This window comes from Dipteris shenzhenensis, chromosome 1, assembly GCF_047967505.1.
Source record: "Dipteris shenzhenensis isolate YYH24624 ecotype China chromosome 1, Dip_SZ_1.0, whole genome shotgun sequence".
In the NCBI taxonomy this organism is placed as follows: domain Eukaryota; kingdom Viridiplantae; phylum Streptophyta; class Polypodiopsida; order Gleicheniales; family Dipteridaceae; genus Dipteris; species Dipteris shenzhenensis.
Window position 1 is genome coordinate 54,923,564 of NC_141596.1, and position 15,462 is coordinate 54,939,025.

The window sequence follows — 15,462 nt, forward strand, 5'->3', positions numbered from 1 at the left end:
CAGATAGATTTGCAAATTTTGCTATAAACTGCTAGTTGGTTTTTGAAGTTCTCAATGTATGTTTCTAATGGTTTTTTTCCTGCTTGCTTAATGTTGGTAAGTTGGTGGAAAATCGAGCGAGTAGACACCTACTTTTGTATGGTTTGTGGAAAATTGAATTTGACAATGGGATAGATACCTGAATTCAATGATTTTCATTAATTTGAAGGATTTTGTCACGAGATGGTTTATTGGTGGTGTACTGCATTTGGTAGTGCGTGAGCTCCTTCTTAAAGGCTATTACAAATGCTTTAGGAATTCAGGCAGCCCATGCAATCCACATTTGATGGATAGTACAAGTAAGCAAATTGTGCATTCATTGAAAGCCCACAAGCTTTACATTATTATGAATTTTAGCTGTATGGGCATTGATGGTGATAGCAGGTATCATAAGAAATCCTAGTAATCTAATATTATTTTGTGAGCTAGGGACCCAAAAAGAGACTGTAATGATAACAGAGAACAATAATTCTTTATTGGATAGAATGTCTGAATGTTGGGATCCATACAATGAGGCCTCTTTCTTAAGTCTCACTTGAAGAGGTGTGTTCTCTTGTGAACGGTGCAACCCGTTATGAGAGGGTACATTATAATGTATAAGTAGAAGTGTCCTCCTCCTACAATATGTGTTGTCGTTGGAAGAGTTGCGACTCTTTGTTGTGCCTCATGGGAATGAAAGGGCATACCCTTCCTTGAGTGTCCATTCATTCAATCCATCTTTAAGGTTTAGGAAAGGAATTAGTCATGGATCGTGACAAATATAGAAGGTACCGATTGTTATCATGGCTGCCAATGATTAGCATAAGGGATTGTTCAAGCTGTATTAGTGCAGATTGATAGAGCTGACAAATGAGCACTCTATATTGTGGATTGAGACTATAGACATATGACTGGACTAGAGTGCTGACACTCTTGTAAGAAAATGTATACTTTGGAGATAGATCATGGGCTGATTTAAGATGCTGGGGACAGCAGCATCAGCAGGCACTAGGAGAGGCCCCTTCATTGATCGTCGGCCTGAGTTATTGATTGGCCAATCGTTTTGTTCATGGTGGGCTTAAGTGGCAAGTTGCTGAAGATAATTGTGTCATCAATTCAAAATTATTTGAGGCAGATACGCTAAGGGTAGCATCGATAACATCAAAGGAACCATGAACACATTATGGGTTGGTAGATTAGGGGCCACATTGAATGATTGTTGCTTACCAAAAAAGCCTGGATTGTGTTTGCAGGGAGAAAATTGCTGAATCGTTCATTACATCATCACTTGTGTGCATCAAGGTGGTGCTTGGGCATTAGATTGCAATGACAGCAAGTGAGCATTTTTCTTATTCACAAAGATGACTTGCAATTTGTCTGGCATCATGATTGCTGGATGTATATGTAAGTGAAGCTACGGAGAAATATCTTGATTCAGAGATTATTCAAGGACTAATTGCAGGTATGGGCTTGGGATAGACCGGCAGGCCAAAGCAATTTCATAAGACTGTATTGATGGGCAGGGGCTGAAATGGTCAGTATAGTTGATGCCATTTTGCAGTAACACTTGGGAAGAATATGTGCAACTGGAAGTAAGATTCAATCTATTTGCTATTAAGTGTTGATTTTGTTAGGGTCAATGCCCGGCCTGTGAACCCACAAATGAGGAGGACTAAGGGGCTTGTCATCTGTAGAGGGATGGGGGGATTGAGAGCAGCTGTGTGGGCAGAGAAAGGACTGCCACAGTGGCTGAACAGAGGGCTGCCATGTGGGCAGCAACAGTACATCTTCTAGCCAACAACTAGGGCTCGCAGTGGCTCGGGTTCAGGGCAAGGATTAACTTGCGGCGAGAGAGCTAGAAGGAGATGAGGTACCAGCGGTAGTCTTAGACTTGTTGAAATTCTTGTCCCCCTTGCCTTTGCCATTATGGTCAGTGGCAAAGGCTTGATCTGCATTCATGGAGGCAGCTCAGTTTGCTCCTGCAAAAACAACGTGACAAGCTGATCAAAGGTATAGTGGTTGGGGTTACCCATGGCCACCAACCTCAATGTTGTAGTTAAGCCTTGATAAGAATCGGGAAGGCCACTTAATGTAGTGGACACAACCTGAGGATCTGGCACAATCTCATCAATATTAATGAGCTGCTCTCTATACTCCTTGATTTTGGTCAAGTAGTCATTTATGTTGTCCCTTCTTCCATCCTGACACCATCCAACGGTTTGCAAAAAGGCAACTCTAGTCTCATTCGTGATCTGGTAAAGAGATGCCAATTGATCCCATGCAGCCTTTGCTGTCCTGCAAGACCAATTATGGGGGACGACACACCTCTTCATGGACAAGGCAATCAAAGTGTGTGTTGTGCATCTCCTCGATTCCATCGGATCTGATCTTGAGCACGAGGAACTGCGGCAACAATGGTAAACGATCGTTGGCCTCAGGTTAGTCGGCCAACTCAAGTAAGGTCCGAGTCATTGGACATGGATGACACAAGAACTACCACCAAGAAGCCTAGTGGCATGACCCTGAGCATCAAGGAAGAGCTGGTACCTGCCACGCCATGGAGCCAATCCCTTGGCAGCGGTTTTGCAGGTTCCCAGGTCGGAGATGAAAAGCCGATTCGTTGGAGCTGACTTGTTTGGAGTCTTATGTTACTTAAGTCAGGAGTCTGGTTTAGAACAAGCTTTTACTCACTTTCTCTAGTATGAGCCTTTGGTTGTGTTTTGCCATTGTCTGAGTCCAATTAGAGCCTTGCTGCTCAGAAAGCTTGCTAAATGGGAAACCCGATCCAGTCAACGTGCTTTTTTGGATAAAGGTTGCTCTTCCAAGCAATTTTTTAAGAGTTTACACTACAAAAGACGGGCTGCCAATATCTGTCGGATCCGTATGCCTGATGGTTCTTGGTCAACATCTCGTTCAGAGCTTGTTGATTTATGTGTTCAGCACTTCTCCACTCATTTTGGGCATGTGGTTTCTTCTTGGGTCGTGTCTGCACGTCAGCTTGTTTTGCAGCATGTTCATCCAATTCTATCTGATGCTCAGGCTTTGAAACTTGAACATCCCTTCATTGAAAGGGAATTGTCTGATGCACTGAGATCCTGCGGCAGATGGAAATCTCCAGGATGGGATGGTCTCACTATTGAATTCTTTCTTGCATTCTGGGATCTTCTTAAATTCACCTTGCTGCAAATGGTAAATATAGCATGGCAAAATCAGCAGATGTCTGTGTCATGGAAGAAGGGTCTTCTCAAGCTGATTTCAAAGAAGCAGCTATGTGATTCACTTGGTGATTGGAGGCCAATCATGCTCATGCCAGTCATTTACAAGATCATTGCCAAAATGATGGTTGATCGGATTAAAGGTTATTTGCATGATGGGTTGCATCCCTCCCAATATGGCTTTGTTCCACGTCGCCATATCCAGATAACATTGCCAATGCTTATATTGGGATTACATATGCCAAATACACGCAGCAAGATGTTCTACCTCTTGCTAGTCCCTGCTATGCATGATGGAGTTTATGGTTTTCAACCTTGTGAGTGACTATCATGAGATTGAAACTGCACTATGTTGCGTTTTTAGAGGATGAGTTTGGGAATGTTCTTGGATTCATCCAGGTATATATTACAAAAGCCTTTGACGCAGTTCAATGGGATTTCATCTCACAAACTATGCGAGCTTTGGGATTTGGACAAAAAATGTAGCAGGTTATTTATTGGCTTTACAGAGATAGCAATGCAGCTTGTATTCTTTTTGGGGATATCTCTGATGAGTGGACTCTTCGTTGTTCGGTCCGCGAGGGATGCTCTCTCAGTGCTTTACTGTATGCCATTGCTACTATCCTATGCTGCAATATATTGATCATCTTGTGGCTACAGGATCACTTCATGGCTTGGAATTGGATGCTAATCGTAGCATGGTTGCTCAAGCTTATGCTGATGATTCTTTCTTTACCCTGAAGAATACGTCCCATGATCTTGGTGCCTTGATGCAGGCCCTCTCTGTTTATGGTTTGGCAGCTGGTCTTTATGTTAATTTTCAGAAGTCTAAGCTACTCCCTTTGCATTCCAAAGACTGGCATAGTCTATTATGGCCCAGGGATATCATTTCACCTACTTAGTTTGTTCGTCATCTTGGTTACCCTTTGGGGTGGGAACTCACTTGCCGCCGACAACAAATTGACTGGGTTTTGGCTAAGCTTCGGGCAAAACTTGAGTATTGGAAACTGACAACTTGGCCTTTGCACGTTCGTCTTCAAATAGTGCAGTCCATCCTTGTGGCATATATTCAAATTTACTTGCCATTAATCATGTTCACTAAGGTAGATCTTACATCTTTCATGTCTGTCTTTATGGAAATCTTCTGGCGATCCAAAGATGGCAGAAAGAGTCTCAGGTTGCTTTTAATGCATCACATTTGTTCTCCCAAGATGCATGGTGGATTGAACATCACGAATATTCATGTGCATATTCTTGCCTACAGGGGAAAAATGTTGCTGCAATTTCTGCAATGTGATCAGCCTTGGGCTCTTATGATTAGGACTCTGGTCACTCATATCAGTATTTTTGCGTTTGGTCATTGGCAACTCGATCAATGGGATTTCTTTTTTGGCTGCACTGATGGCACTTTGCCTGGCTGCCCTTTTGTCTCCCACTTGTTTCTTGACTGGAAGCATGTTCTTTCTCATCTTGAATGGAATGGATGGCAATCTTTGCTTGGGAATTCTTTGAGAGCTGAAAGCATTCACTGGTCGAAAGTCTTTCAGCCTCCCTTGGCTTTACAGGAACCTCGACATTCCTACTTTGTCTCGTTTAAAGGCATCACTTCGGTTGCTGATGGTATAGATGATGCTAGTATTGTGCTCCCCTTTTCACTAGCAGCCACTACATATGGATTGGGCTCTCATTATTGTCCTTTGTGGTGACAAATTACTTCTATGCTTTCGCCTTTTGTTCCGATTCCTCCTTTGGAACTCCAGGACCGGCTAGAAGATTGGACTTTGACTTCTCCAGGGTCCTCTTTTTGTCCTTTGAGGCTATCTCAGATTACTGTACCTGCATTGTATAAAATCCTTTTGCCTCAACCTTGGGTTTCACAGAGAGGTGATTTTGTTTGGCGAATGCATCGCCCAGCCAAGTGGTGGAGGAAAAGATTACAGTAACTTTGGGCCTATAAAGTACTGCTTCAGCAACAGGTTTTCTTTTGGCGAGTTCATTTGGGAGTGTTTCCATCTGGAAAGCTATTAGCTCATCGACACATTGCTCCTGCACTTTGCCACAGATGTTCTGCTTCTTTGGAGGCTGTGTCTCACTTGTTTTGGCATTGTTCGTGCTCTCGTGAGTTTTTTTATCTGCTTCAACAGTGCCTGCGAGCGAGATTCCCATCTGTTTCGTTTGAGAAGTTATTTTGGCTATTTGGGTTTCATCCATCCAGACCGGAGTTTCATCTTTTCTTCGTTTGGGTTCGCTATTGGGTACTATGGACTTTATGGACATATAGGAATTGTAAAGTCTTTGGTGATTTTAATTCTCTGTTTGGCTTTTTTAGGCGTTCTCTGCAGCAATCTTTCTTTGATTGCTTGCAGACTCGCTGCATAGATCATGAGGTCTTTTTGGCATATACTGAAATTTTCAGTTGATGTAATTGTAGCACCTTGTTTTGAGGTTGCTACTCATATAATATAATCCATCAAAGATTTCATTAAAAAAAAGGAGTGTCGGTGCCTCAAGCGGAGGTGAGAGGATGTCACCCACTAGTGGTTGCACAAGCACGTTGTTGCAGCTACGATTGTTTGTATCAGGCCAAGGAACTTTGATAATACAAGCATTGGTTTGTTGCATATCGGTTTTGTTATTTTGGTACTTTGCAATACTGGTATTTGTGCACACACCTATACATCCGTCTTCTTATAATTTCACCCACGTGCCACCGGAGTGCTATTTTCGTCCAAGCACTTTTGCACCTGCACGGAGCACCATGCACGGCTCAATGTTAGGTACCCAAGTACTAGGTCGAATACACGGCTATGTGCGCAATGACAGTGATGACATGGAATGAGTGGGCATCGAGCTCCAGTTGGTGATCGGGCCACCACAACCGGAGTATCGAGTCCTACTTGAGGTGGGATGGGACGACCACAATAAAGAATCCCACACGAACTGGTTGGTCCTAGAGTTGTAGTGGGGCGACCATGACTAAGACCTCATGACTTTGTGGATCTTGACCCAGTCCATTGGGTACTAGTATGACCAAAGAGTCCCAAGCCAGTGTTGGCTAAATCAAAGGTTGCACAACCTATTAAGTTGAAGTCCCAGGGTGTTGATGACAAAGATCCTCACAGCCATCTTGCAGATTTCCTTCGGGTCTATCACACTAATGGTGCCATGACCAAGGAGGCGTATATGAATTACTTCCCTTGCACTTTGGTGAAAACTGCCCAACGATGGTTCAATCAAATTCAGATTGGTATTTCTTGGATTGCAACAGATGTTTGAGGCTTTTCTCAGGAGGTTCAGACAAGAAATCAACGAGGAGGATGTCCACATCAAGTTTGGTGAATTGAATCAGAAAAAGAACGAGTCCATTCAAGATTTTGTCTTGCGAATGCGAGCCTTCATCATTCAGTCGAGCACACCACCTGATGACAAATCTCTGTATGCTTGGTTGACTACATGTTGCTTCCAACTGGACCTGCGTTCCTTGGAAATTGTCAATCCGACAAATACATATGAAGAGTTGTTGAATCGAGCAGTAGCCCGACCTGCCAAATCCAAGCCCAAAAAGAAGGATGAGGAGAGTGATGAGGAGGATCCTCGTCTAAGAAAGATAAGCTGAAGTCGAAGCTCAAGAAGGCCTTCAAAGAATTGGGTATCCAAGGTAAAACCTTGTCCAAACAAGAAGTGGTTCTCGGCAAGGACACACAGAAGATGAATGTCGAACCGAGTATTGCAACATTTGTACCAAGTTTGGGCATGATGATTCCAAGTGTTGGTATAACAAAAACGACAATGTGGATGTAATTCAAGTGACACAGGATACCAAATCCAAAGATTGGAATATGAGGGTCTTAAGGAAAAACATAAAGCTAGAAGATGAACATGCGCTCCAAGTTACCTAGGTAGTGCTCAAGGATTTGTAGACCATATGCAGGGGGGTGCAAAATGAGCAAAGATGAAGTCCGCTATTCCGTTTGTTATTGCGGTCACTGTCGTGCTAGAGCAGCTGTGACAGGAGAACGCCACTCTTTGAGGGAAGGTGAACACCGTGGAACAAATCCAGGCATTACTGCAAAAGCTATCTGCACCTGAGGAGAAGCCATCCAAGTTGGCCCGACGTAGAGGCCCCGATGACGACAAAGACAGAGTCTCCGGATTGGGTGGGCTGAGGTTGACCTTGCAGCCCAACACCAGACCTGGTACGCTGGGCACTTCAGCAAAAAACAAGTGGATCACAGACCATGATGGTTAAGGAAGACTTGATCCCAACCACCAAGCAGGCTATAGGGAGTGACTCGAAGGAGAAAACGATGGCCTAGGCTTTAATGCCATTGATCCCGAGCTTTGCCCTGTGCCTTTTACTACTGATGGGTCTTCTTCCTCGTGGGTGGAAACACGTACTCAAACATCTCCCTTGTACCTTGTTGAGATAGTTGTTCAAATGTCCCCGAAGCAACTACTATTAGCAGAGTCCCTTTGGCACCAAAGGTAATGCCAGTATTACCGGTACATGATGCCAACGGCTTATTATGCGTTGTGCTTGGCACGATATGTTTTCCTATGTCCAACAATACTTTGTAGTTACCCTTGGTGCAAGCTATTGGGTCCAGCTCATTGCTGTGCCTGGCACGATACATTTTCCTCTGTCCTACCATACTTAGTTACCACTGGCGCAAGCTATTAGGTCCACCTCATCTCCTCTGCATGCATATCAACCGCTATACTAGGCAGAGCCTTTGGGTGATTTACCTGCAAAGATTTCCATATATAACCAGGCTTGCCATGGTTTTGACAGGGTAGTGAGAGACAGGGCACACATCGCCAAAGGACAACATTCACAGCCGAGCACTAGGAGCTTATGGAAAGGATACGAATACTATCCGAGCCAACGATGGAAACATTGCCTATGTACTATATATAGTTATTATGCTTGCTTGAACAATTGATGGGATCTGCAGTACTGGAGGCCACAAATATGTGGAACGGATTGAGCCTCCCTCCCAATTTAAAAGATACAGAGTTAAGTTTGAGAAATAGGCAATGTAGACCCCTTAGCAGAGCAATGGTCAAAAGATTGGCTTCTATAATCGGAAAGAGCCAATTGACATTGGCTCATTGTATCCTTGGCCACCAGCATCGACTCGCGGCTGCCTAGATCTCCTATGAAGGTTGGTCTTGCCTGATGCATCGGAGGCACCTTGTCCTTCCACAGCCCCTATACTTTGCCAGCCTCCTCTGCAACACCAATGCCCAGTTCCTAAGAAACAAAAGATGACTTTCAAGCTTCAATGCCAGAAGCATTTGGCCACCTAGTTTTGAACAGAGACTTGGTCTTACCTGACGCATCGGAGGCACCTTGTCCTTCCACAGCCCCTATACTTTGCCTACCTCCTCTATCTCTGCAACACCAATGCCAAGTTCCTAAGAAAGAGAGACGACTTCCGAGGTTTGGCGATGGAAGCCCTTCATTTGGCCACCTAGTTTTGAATAGAGACTTGTCCATGTGGGTTTGGAGCTGTGAGGACATCGTACAAGTAAAGTCAAGGCGAAATGTTGGCCTCAAGTTACTTGGCCAACCCAAATCAAGTCCAAGTCATCAGTCATGGGTAATCTTGGAGTTACCAAGAGAAGCCAAGTGGTGCGGCTTGGAGCATCAAGGAAGAGCCAATATAGACCATGCCATGGAGCCACTCCTTGGCAGTGGTTTTGCAGGTTATTAGTTCTGAGATCAAAAGGCAATTCACTGGAACCGACTGGTTTGGAGTCTTAGGTTACTTAAGTTAGGAGTCCGGGGTTAGAACAATCTTTTCCTCAATTTCTCTAGCATTAGCCTTTGGTCATGTTTTGCTCTTGTCTGAGTTTGAGTAGAGTGCCGAGTCGAGAGTCTGTCACCCATGAGTTGTTGTATGATCATGTTGCAGCTATGGCTATTTGTAACAGGCTAGCCTTTTGATAATACATGCATTGGTTTGTGGCATAATGGTTTTGTTTTGGTACTTGCGATAGTGGTATTTCTTCACACACTCATACGCAGGTCTCCATACGCTCAACCCATGCAGCACAAATTCCGTGATCTGACGTCTAACTCCTACAACCAAGCATTGAGAAGGTCCTGCATACCAGTGCACCCATGAGTGCAAGAGATAGCAGCTTCCACCCGAGCAGTGTTTTCGTCCAAGCAATTTTGCATCGCACGGTTCACCAAGCACTTGGTACACCGGTCAACCGAGGGTGAGGAGAAAAGACCGTCAGCAATGATCCAGATATGGCACGGTACAACCATCTGTGGCAATGGATGCCTGAGACAGGTCCCACATCTGTTCCTGCAACAATACCCCAAATATTTCTGGCAACCAAAACCATGGACGACCACATAAGATAGTTGTTGCCATCGAGCTTATCCTTGGCTGAAATCATCCCAAGGAAATCATTGCTTGCCATTCCAAATTCCCAAATATAGAAATGTGACTCTGCAGAAATACAACTGCCCAAGCCTCAAGGCTATCACTGCAATGAGCTTGCCGCCAAAGGCACAAATCTGTACATTGTTTGCTTGTAGGTATCTGTACAAGAGAATACCCAGGGCACAAAGGCCAATGCAAAGCTATGGGAGGAAAAGCCCCAATTTTCGACAAGCCAAAGTGTGCAAAATAGAGGACAAGGCCCTACTAGGGACTCTGAAACCAATTGACTGCAAATTTTAAAAGCCAAATTTGAAAAGGGCATTTGTGCCAAAAAAGAGGGCAAAGGCAACTGTAGCAACACACAGCCAACTATGGTCGACTGTACAGGCTATCCAGATCTGAGTCCTTAATGTTTTAGACTGACCTGAATGTCAGATCAAAGGCTCCAAATCTTGCACCAAGCTGTCCAAATTTGGAACAGAAGTTTGCAGACAGCAAAAGCTCCAAATTTTGACTGCAATGTTGAGTCAACACAGTCAAAGATGGCAGCCATTTGTCCCCAAAATGTCCAAAATCGAACTGTGCAGGCCTGTAACACTGGAAAATGGAAACCCACTGCAGAAGAAGCAAAACAAGGTCTGCTTACGGGAAATCCTTACAACCGTACGGACTGTCCGTACAGTAGCAATTTGTACAGCCAGGTAAGCGACTGCAGGTCGCGGGGGCTCTAAACAGGTACAGATGTACAGTGGTTTCTGACAGCACCTGTACAGAGGACCCCCGACTGTACGGACAGGTACAACAGCTGTTCGTGGGGGAGTGCCTGATCCGGCCACGGGAGTGGTCGCTGGACTGAGTGCAGACATGGCCTGGGCCATTGTAGGGTGGCTGCTGCAGCAGATAGTCGCACAGAGAAATGACAGACCAAGTTGTTAGCATGGCGACTGCTCGGCATGGGACTGCAAATGAGCTGAAGGCGGCACAGATCTATACAGACAGAGGTAGGAGCTGTACTTGCTCCTAGATAGGACTAGGACTAACTGTACTAATTGTCCTATTCTAGCCTATAAGGCTCTTACCAGGGAATGCGGCAACACACACAAGGTATTCATTCATCCAGCTAGAGTGCCTCTTAAGATCGTGCTTGTGGTTAAGTACTTTGAGCTTGGATTGTGCATCTTGGAATTTCACAATCAGATGCCTTTGTCAGTTCCCTTTCGTTCCTACCTTGGAGGCAGCTTGCCATTGGACGGCAGAGATGTGCATTGCTTTTTGGAATACATTGTTGAGGATTGCTGTCATGTCTTCCTCCTCGCTCTCTTCCACTCCCACAGTTCGGAGATTCAGAGCATGCACTTTTGCTCTTACTAATCTCTCAGGGACGTTGTTGTCTTGCAATTTCCAGGTCATCTAGGTTGGTGATGATGTCCTGATGCTTAGTTATCTTGATGTCCTGCATTTGTTCAGTGTCTCCCTGTTCTGGCTTTCTGTTCACTTCGTGCATGTTCTGTTCTATCTTGTCGAACTTTGAATAATCTTCTTGCACTTTTACTTTCAACTTGAATCAGCTTCTGAGAGAGCTCCTTCACCCTTTGCTGTGGTTGCCTGAATTCTTGGGTGAGCAGTGTGTTAGTTTTTGCATTGCCTCATGCACTTGTCCCTTTGTAGATTTGTAGTAACGGCAAAGGGGGACATGAAGCCCTTCGCTTTCAGTGGGGGGTGGGTCTTCGTGGAGTAGAGCAGAGTATCAAGTCCGTGAGGTACAAGCATTGTGAGCAGCTGCAGGGCAGCAATGGTGTCCAAAGTAGGACCGAGAGAAGCTGTGTGAGGACTGCCACATCAGCTAACCAGAGGGCTTTCATGTGGCTATTTCAGGGCAGCCATGTGTGCTACCCAGGCCAGCAACTTTTTTTTTTTTGCGCAAAAAGTAGTGCTAGTTATATTACTTGAAAGCGAGAGTACACGAAGGCCTAAAGGCCAGCGGGCTGTAATCACAAAACGGATTCAGCCCGAGGAGTCAAAATGCTAAATACAAGCCTCTTAGGGCATAATCATCAGAGAGTGGACAAACAGCCACGGTGGAGGGGCGTAATGCCACTGAAGACTCTGAGTGGAGTGCTAGAAGAACAACTCCCGGTGGTCCCAGTCGCGAAGGAAACGTCGTCTCTTTTCCTTCCCTGCCCGGGACTCTCCCTGAATCTGATCCCACTGACCCTTGAGCGTGTGAATGATCGTGCTCCAGATGTCTGCTAGGGTCTGGGTAGTAGAAGTAGTCTGGGCTCCTACCGTCTGCGCGCATCTGGAAGTCTAGATATGCCAGCCTGCAATGCTCCCTATGATCTCCCAAACTAGGTGCCGAGGCATCGCTCCTGCATCTGTCTCTGTCAGATGCCAAGGGAAACTATCCATGTATGCCCATGCCCAGGTGGCCTGCGTGATGCCTAGCTCGGGTGTAACCCTCGCTAAGATCCCCATGATTCCCTTCCAAACCGTCTGCGCATGCGAGCATCTCCAAAGGCAATGCTTTAGGGACGACGACTCCTGAAAACACATCTGGCAATGCCCCTCCTGCTCCATCTATCTCAGCCAGCTGCCAACTGGAAGCCCCTTGTGTGCCCCTTGTGTGCCACCATCCAAAGGAAGTAGGAGATCTTCCTCGGACGCCAGCTAGCCCAAAGAGTCTTCCAGAAAGTGCAAAGAAAGACCAAGGATATCCCTTGGGCATACCACCTATGTGCCTGTGTGGGTAGCCCTCGCTGGAGAGCCCCAAGAGCACGCCGACCCGTGCGTGCACTGTAAGAAAAGAAGGGGGTAGGGTTCTCTGAGGTCTCCGATGGTGGCCAACGCCACTCTCCTGGGTCCCACTCCACCTCTGTCAAGGAACGGCCTTCCCATATCCAGAGTCTCCAATCTTGGTCCTGCATAATCAGGGGGTCTATATGCCACGTCTTCCCTTGCAGCCCTACGATGCGGAGGCGCTGCCAGGGAAGCTGGGGGTCAATCACGGCCTCTCTGCTCTGTAGGCGACTGTCATCAGTGATGGAGAAGAAGTGTACCGAGGAGTCCGAGAAGAGGCCTGCAACCACCAAAGGAATGCCTCGTGGAGTGAACTGTCCTAGCCACCTCTCATCTCCCGGGAAGAGCTGTCCGGTGACTATGGGAATCCTCCAACCTGCAGGAATGGCAGCATCAATCTCCGCTCGCTGAGCCTGGATCCTACGTGCCGTACCTACTTCTGCTACCTACTTCTGCTGCCAGCTCGCCTGGGCTCAGCTGACTGTAGACGTCCCTCCAAACCCGGAGCGAGCGCGCGGGCCCATGCGCCCAGAGCGCCCAAGGGATATGGGATCTCTCACCAAGCTGACGACCTGTAGCATCTGTCACCTGGCTGCTCCAGATCAGGGGCTGTCTGTCTATCTCCTCTCGGCAGCTAGGGGGAACCTGGGAAAGGCTGTGTCGCAACTTCCTCGAGACCGAGATGAGGCTACAGAGGAAGGGGGAACGGGGCTGAGTCAAAGGAGCTGAAGTGAAGATCCATCGGATAGAAGGCTGCCAAACACCCCCTCTCTGGGGAGTACACGCACTGAGACCATGCTATAGCAAGAGCTTCCATGTCTGCCCTCCTGGGGTCAGACCGCGGATGACTAGCTTGCCAAGAAGTGCCTGACTCAGCAGTTCTGGATCTATGATGCCGAGGCCGCCCTCTGCCTGGGGGAGAATGACCGTCTGCCAGGCGACCCTAGCTCTGGTGGTGCCGGAACCGTCTGAACCAGACCATAGGAAGTTCCGCACCAGTCTCCATTGCTTCCATTGCTGCTTCATGGTCTTGTCTTTGAGTCACCTGTTGGCCTCCCCACCACATGGATGCCTCACACCAAGAAAAAGACCATGGGGTCACAACTGAGGAGGAAGAGGATGCTATGCAAGAAGATGATGAGCTGGCGGAGCATAATGATGGAGTTCTTGCCGGTCCTAGCCTCCATTCGACGGAAGCTTGCTTTCTGGAGCACGGCTCGGCTTTCCTTGGCAGGCAGGGCCCTTGTGGTCAACCAGGTCCTTCTTGCCACTGCTTGGTATGTGGCCTCCTGCTGGTGTTTCTCCGCCTGCCTTTGAGTGACATCAGTAAGTAGGTGGTCATCCTCTTCTTCTGCAGATCCATGAGTGTCTTCTCCAATACCATCATTGTGCTCAGCCATCCCATCATATATGTGGTCATCCTCTTCTTCCACAGATTCATGAGTGTCCTCTTTAGTAACATGTCGTCTGTCCTCTAGGGATCAAGCGAAACCCCAGGAAAATACCCCACTGTGAGTTGGCTCCTGGATCCGTAAGAAAACCAACTGACTTATGCCAGTTGATTTTCGCTCCAGCCGCAAGGCAAAAAAACTCTAGGGACAGTCTCACACGCTCCAGTGACTCGACATCATCCTGCACATATAGGGCTGTGTCGTCTGCATACTCGGAGTCCAAAAGCTCTGCATTATCTCGAATAGGGAGATGCATCCCGCGAAGACCAGTGGTACGGGCTCGAAGGAAGTGGGTCATGGCCTCCGCAAAAAATAGGAAGAGGTAGGGCGCTAATGGACAGCCCTGACGCACCGAGCGCTCGAGTGTGAATCTCTCCCCCATCCTGCGGCTAATGATAACCCGACTAGAGGCCGATCTGTAAAGGCTAGCAATACCTCTGATCCACTCGTCCGAGAAACCAAACCGAGAGAGTGCCCAGGCCAGCAACTATGCCTGGCAGTGGCCCTGGTTTAGGGAAAATGTGCAGGCTGGTGGCAGCAGGAATTGGCACAGAAACAGGCCATTGCAGTCTGGTCAGTTGGCCATTGCAGGAGGGTGGCCTGGCAGTGGTCAGTTGACCATTGCAGGAGGGTCGGCCTGGCAGACTAGTCAGTTTGCCAATGCAAGGGGGCGTTGTGCCTATAAAAAGAACCTCCCCTGTGGGGCTCCTCAGAAGTTGACTTTGCAGGAGCAGTTTGCAGTCAGCCAAGGCTTTTATCCAAGGCACACTAGAGTGCATACCAACAGTGTATTGGATAGCATCTAGATGTGCATAGTGCATTGAACAGTGAGCAATAAGACTCAACTGTACTGAGGCCTACGAGAGGTATGTTGTGATCTAGGAGTTATCTACAGCAGGGCGGCTCATCATACAGAGCTAATTTTGTTTACATACCTCACCGACTGTAGTCTGTAGGTGTTGGTACATGATTCGACAGGTTTCGCACTTGAATTCTAAATTACATATGTTCCTTCTTGGCTGTACATCTCAGTATTCTCTGCAGTGAGATTAAGTGGTTATAGTATCGTGGCATATCTTCCACATTAGGATGTGAAACCGGCCTCTAATCACTCAGAGGGCAGTGGAACTAAACCTTTAATCACTTCAGCACTTATTTACAGCTCACAAAGCATATATCACAACCATTAACCATTGCATGATTACCATTTGGCATTTACCCATTTGTTCACAAACAAAACCACTGAAAAAGGGATGGAGACTAGAATGCCCCTTCTCAACAAACATAGACAAGTGCACCCGATTGGCCCCAAACACCGTGGCGCCCCTTTCGGTATTTCTTTATATTTCACAGTGAAATGATTACAAGTTGCTTCTGGGAGACCTTCCCTGCAACTGGGCATGCAGCCCCAATTCGCTGAGCCTTCGCAAGGCTTTCAAGCATAGAACACCATCACATAAGTGCACTTAACCCATAGGCTCAATCCAAAGGCATTCTCTTTACCGAGTGCAATTCCATTGGCTGTCCAGATGCAATCACACTGCACTCCAGCTGCACTCTCTTTGAGTGGTTTCCAGACGG

The 15,462-nt window shown here is 46.8% G+C and overlaps 1 protein-coding gene across 1 annotated transcript in view; it reads left to right on the forward strand.

Annotated features, from left to right (window-relative positions):
• The window catches only part of PRMT6 (protein arginine methyltransferase 6), a 76,181-nt gene that overhangs the window by 27,395 nt on the left and 33,324 nt on the right, over window positions 1-15,462 (forward strand). The window lies entirely within an intron of this gene.